A 6,000-nucleotide genomic window follows, 5' to 3' on the forward strand; every position below is an offset into this window, starting at 1 on the left:
GAGAAGCTGACACATTGGGAGACCTGCTGGAGATCCCATTACAAATCCCAGTGCCAGCTCCTTGTGACCTCGTCCCTCCGTGTCCTAAGCACAAGGAGAGGAAACTATAAGCTCCACGGACAGGGAATCAATGATGGACATTCTGAGCTGACAGCATGACATAAACATTGTATGCACTATAGGAACTTTTTTCTAAAATGAAAAACATCAGCCATTCAAGTAAATGTTGAAGTTAAAATATGCAGTAATATATTAAAGCAATTGACTTTATACATTGATTGGACATTGTAGTTTCATGTTTTCAGTTTTACAATTGTTCACATACGGACAGGCCTTATCTGTATGCAGGAAAATGTCTAGGGGTGGAAGTGGGGTCTGTCATCCTTGTGCATCCGCTTTTGGAGGCCCCCACTCTCTTTTCTGAGTATTGATGGGGGCCATCGCATGTGCAGTGGAGCCCTGATAGTCCTAATGAGGGCTCAGAGAAGCACAGCAGGGCCCTTCCTTAGTGGAGAAATCTGTTTCTGTGCTATACTAGCCGCATGGTCTACTCTGGCATGAATTCTGCTTCTCTATGTAAGACATTTAGGGGCACATTTAAGAAAGCACGATAGTGCTCTTACCCAGGGCCATCTTAACAACATTATGGGCCCCCGGGCAAAGCAGTGCACCGGGGCCCCTAGATATAGATATAGATATAGATATATAGATGTATACAGATACAGATATAGATATATGAGATAGAGATAGATAGATGTACTTGCTCAGTGACCCTTGAAGGTTTTTTTTGCAGGTTTTTTCTTTTGCATGATTATTTATTCTCATTAAGAGCCGTGCCTATGGGGCCCCCTTACCCGTGGGGCCTCCGGGCAGCTGGCCATCATGCCCAATGGAAAAGATGGCCCTGCTCTTACCGGGAAATTAAGGTCACTCGGTGTCCTTTACATATTTAAGAAGGGTGCATCGCAGCAGATATCATGGATATCTGCTGCTTTGCACTCCTCTTCGTTTTTGGGAGCAGTCACCATTCAACAGTATGGTGACTGCCCCTGGCCGCAATCTAACAAGTTCCGAAAAAAACATTTTTTTCGGAAACTTGTCTTGAAGCTGAAGCTGGTGTACATTATCATAATTGTCAGATTTCAGTGCTGTCAGCTCTGCTCTGAAGAGCAGAGCTGGACAGCGCATGTGTGGAGGATCACATGATCCCTCCCTGTCACTCACCGCTCTCTCTGCAACTATAGTGGGATGTTTTTTTGCGCATGTGCAGTTTTTCGAACTGCACATGCACAGTTTCAGAGTAAAGAAAAATGAAGAACACCTGGAGGAGATCCGTGGACACCACGTTCCGAAGAGGGGGGTAAGTGTGATTTTTTTTTATCACAGAAACAGCAGTTTTTCGGGGACTGCTGTTTCTGTGATCAGTTTTTAATAAATTTGAGAAATAGTTCAATCCTTATCAATGCGATAAGGATTGATAACTATTTTTCATTTTTGCCGATGATTGAAAAATGTGCCCCTTAGAGGTCGATTCAACTCAGCACAATGTGCACCGAACATCATCGCAATGTTCAGCTATGCGCATCCAGGTACTACAGTACTCAACATTTCCGGGTACTACAGCACTACAGTTACCACTATGGGATGAGAGGCAAAATCCACAGTGTTGCATCCCTGCGGAGTGCCCCTGTTCTGGAGGCACTCTATGGCACATCGCCCCTGTTACAGCCCTCATCCAGCCTCAGGACATTAGATGTGCACTAGTCATATACATTTCTATTACTGTTATCAATGAACGGAATCATAACTTAGGTTATTGACTTGTGAATAGTACAAAATTTTCCAAAGTAATAGCTCAGACTTTGAGGGGTTAACCGCTCCTTTGATTTTGTGTCATTTTAAGACTCAACCAGCAGAGAGGCACATAAGAAACAAGTGATAATTAGGTCCTAGAAGGAATGTCTGCATCACATTTGTAATTACTTTTTTCACTGTGTTACTAATTGCATTGTGCTCCTCTTGTAACCAGTCCATGTTAACCTCGCATCACGCTTGAACCCACAGAATCACCACAGCTGTGTGCATGGGGGCTTCTGCACACAAATAAGAAATGTGACGACCTTCTGCAAGATGCAGCGTACATTGTACATTTCTGTGATTTACACTACCTGTGCTTGCTGTCAACAAACACAGTAAAAGTATCAACAAAACTGGTTTATCTGGTTTCAAACTTTTTCTTCATTGACTTTTTTTTGTGTTTCTTTTATCCTTACTTTTTTTATTTCATTTTATAAAATAAACCACAATCCACTTTTCAGAACTGCCTGTGAAACCTTGTAACCTTGTTCCTCCTTTTGTGGGAGTTCCGGTCCAGCTAAGAAATGTACATGATAGAAAGAGTGATGTGTAAGGATTTAAAAGCGCTGTACCCGTTACTTCTCTTATCCTACATAATAGAAGCCGCGATAAGAGGAGCTGGAAGTCCCTCCCTCCCTGCAGCTTCCGGTCACTGATAGGCTGAGATCACAATGCTCTGTTAACCTCATCACTGTACTCCAAGCTTAGCAGTAAGCTTACAGGAGCTCTGTAGCATCATGTGATCAGATGCATACATCATACTTGCCAACCTTATGTTGGCCGGGTCTGGGAGATCCTGGAGGGCAGGAGGGGTGTATGGACGGAGGGGGCAGGGCTTCGCGATTCACTTCATTTTGGCCCCACCCCCGTTGACATAATGGCTGTTTTGGGTCTTTTTGCAGTGTAAAAAGACCCCAAACAAGCATTACATCACTGGGGGCGGAATCACGAAGCTCCGTCCCCTCCGCCTGTACATTCTGGCTCTAATTTTATTGAAGTGGGCAGGTGGGCCAGATGCGAGAGAATCGTCAGCTCTCCCGGGAATCCGTGAGACCTACCCAAAATTCGGGAGTCTCCCCGACATTCCGGGAGAGTTGGCATGTATGGCATACATACTAGTAGGTTAATTGACTGCTATCAAATTGATCTTAGTCACCCTGTACGGCGCAGTGGATATTTTGTGGCACCTTATAAATAAAAATTAATAATATTACATGTGTGTGTGTGTGTGTTGGAGAATTTAGACTGTAAGCTCCAATGGGGTAGGGACTGATATGAATAAGTTCTCTGTACAGCGCTGCGCAATTAGTGGTGCTATATCATGATGATGATGATGCTTTTGCTCCAATTGATATATGAACCTATCCCACTGATTGTGTTAATATGGGTGAATTAGGATTCTTAATTTTAGGTAACTTAGAATTTGACTCTATAGATATCGCCCAGAACACATACGTTTGCAGCTGTGCACTCTGTATTATGTCAGTAGACTTCCAGTATGATATATCCAGTAAGGATGTGGTGACACAAGTGGAGGTCCTCTAGGGCATACTTTTTTCTTCTTTCCTTCTGGAAGATCCTGGAGGGGAGGTGAAGTGTGAGGACGGAGGGGGTTGGGACGCAGCGGATCGTGTAATTTTAGCGCCACCCTTGGGCCGCAATGACACAAAAACATAATTTTGCCGCAGAGGGTGGAGCCAGAATGACATGATTTACCATGAATCGCATCATGGAGGTTTCCATCCATGCGGAAGAATGGCCATCTCTCCCGGGAGTCCAGGAGACCTACCCGGAATTCGGGAGTCTCAGCAATAGTGTAGTCCTTCCATTCAAACGTCTGATGGTTATAATAGCAATTCATTTTTAGGGCGTAGATCAGTTAACATGATCTGTCTGTTGGTACGAATGTTCCATCCACTATACATTGACAGAATTATATGGGTTCAGCGATATTACAGAGGAGGAAACGTCACATTATGCTGTAGCTGCGGCTTGTGTGTATGTTGGACAGGAAATAGAGCTGTGTTGTAACATTTCACTGAAGCCTCTACCCACCGTCCTTACTGATAGGAAGGGGCTCATTACTGTATATATACACACATACATTTCCCCTGCGGCAGTGGCCACGCTTGCATTTGGCTGAGTTCACCACGCGGACAATGCAGCTTGATCAGCTGTGAACCCAGAGATCATTGTCTTCTATAGCGAATCATTACCCATTGAAACCACTGATTGCTGTGATTGAAAAAGGGAGGCCAGAGAATCTAGGTACAAAATCAAAAACTTTGCAAAGTGCAATGACAAAATTTTAAATTGGTAACTTGTGTCGCTAATGTGTTAAATTAGAGCCAACATTTTTATTTTTTATTTAACACATCATAAGAGGAAAAAATATGCTGTATATGTAGTACACTGCATGATACCGCATGAATGTGCAATTAGTGTAACATGAATTTATATTAGGACTCTATTTCAGCAAAAACAGTATAAGTGGTTTGCTGTGCAATACACGGTGAAAAGATATGTATCTGAAATGAGTGGATTGGCAAAAAAATAATTTAAAGCAGCGTAAAGGTGCATACTTAACATGCATGCTATGGTAAAAAGGATATACTTATTTGTATAGTACTGAGAAAACATAAGTATTTATGTGTATTTTATAGCAAAAGATATATTGTGTATATCACACCCTCATATGCTGCCATGCCTCTCTACTATCATCAGCAGCAGCATCTATTTATATAGAGCCACTAATTCCGCAGCGCTGTACAGAGAACTCACTCACATCAGTCCCAGCCCCATTGGAGCTTACAGTCTAAATTCCCTAACACACACACACAGACAGACACAGACAGAGAGAGACTAAGGCCAAATTTAATATTATTATTATTTTTTATTTATAAGGTGCCACAAAATATCATCATCATCATTTATTTATATAGCGCCACTGATTCTGCAGCGCTGTACAGAGAACTCACTCACATCAGTCCCTGCCCCATTGGAGCTTACAGTCTAAATTTCCTGACATGCACACACAGACAGAGACACAGAGACTAGGGTCAATTTTAATAGCAGACAATCAACCTACCAGTGTGGGAGGAAACTGGAGCACCCAGAGGAAACCCACGCAAACACGAGGAGAACATACAAACTCCACACAGATAAGGTCATGATCGGGAATTGAACTCATGACCCCAGTGCTGTGAGACAGAAGTGCTAACCCCTAAGCCACTGTGCTGCCCAAAAATTTCCTTAGCACCGTACAAAGTACAAACAGTAGCACAATAACAGCAGCCAATTGACCTACTAGTATGTTTTTGGAGCATCCGGAGGATACCTCTGCAAACACGGAGAGAACATACAAACTCCACAACTATCCCAATTTCCGCAGGACAGTCCCAATTTGAGGGAAGGAGAGAGGGAATGGGGGCAAAAATGTTCGGCGCAGTCCGTGGGTGGCGCTGGGGTGCAGGTGGAGAGATGACTTTGCCCTTATGCAGCTAAACAATAGGTAATCTCTGCAGCAAAATTATAACCAGATAGAAGATGACCGTAGTCAATGCAGGATAGACTTAGGACATATATTCATTCATTAGTGGTTGATTGATAAAGAAATAGTTGTATCTTAGCCAGTTGTGTGTCATATGGTGCATGGTTTTAAAATATTTTCAAGGGACCATTTCCTGCAGATATTTTCAATATCAAATATTATCACACAAGGGCCAGTGTCAGTGAACTATGATTTACTATAATCACCATCATATCATATATTTAACTAATAATGTGATTTTCTGTAATTTAAATAGTCTTGTTCAAAAATTATTATTTTATAAATTCTACGAACAAAGAATAGATGCTATCAATTCTGTACAGACTATCAGAAAGTATACTGTGCATTTTGTCATTATTGAAAAATAGGAACATATCCAGGGACAGAAAATCCTCAAGGTCAAACCTTTATAACCTGAGACTGCGCCAGGATGCTTGGGACAGCTGGATGCTATCCCTGGAGTGACTTGGCAGGTATATTGCATTATAAATGTGCAGAGATTAGACTTCCACTTAGCAGAACACTGTTTGGACAAATGATTTACTAATCATCCATAGAAAAGCAAATTGAAAATAAACCCTAACTACTGTCAC

The sequence above is a fragment of the Mixophyes fleayi genome, chromosome 5, assembly GCF_038048845.1.
Source record: "Mixophyes fleayi isolate aMixFle1 chromosome 5, aMixFle1.hap1, whole genome shotgun sequence".
In the NCBI taxonomy this organism is placed as follows: Eukaryota; Metazoa; Chordata; class Amphibia; order Anura; family Limnodynastidae; genus Mixophyes; species Mixophyes fleayi.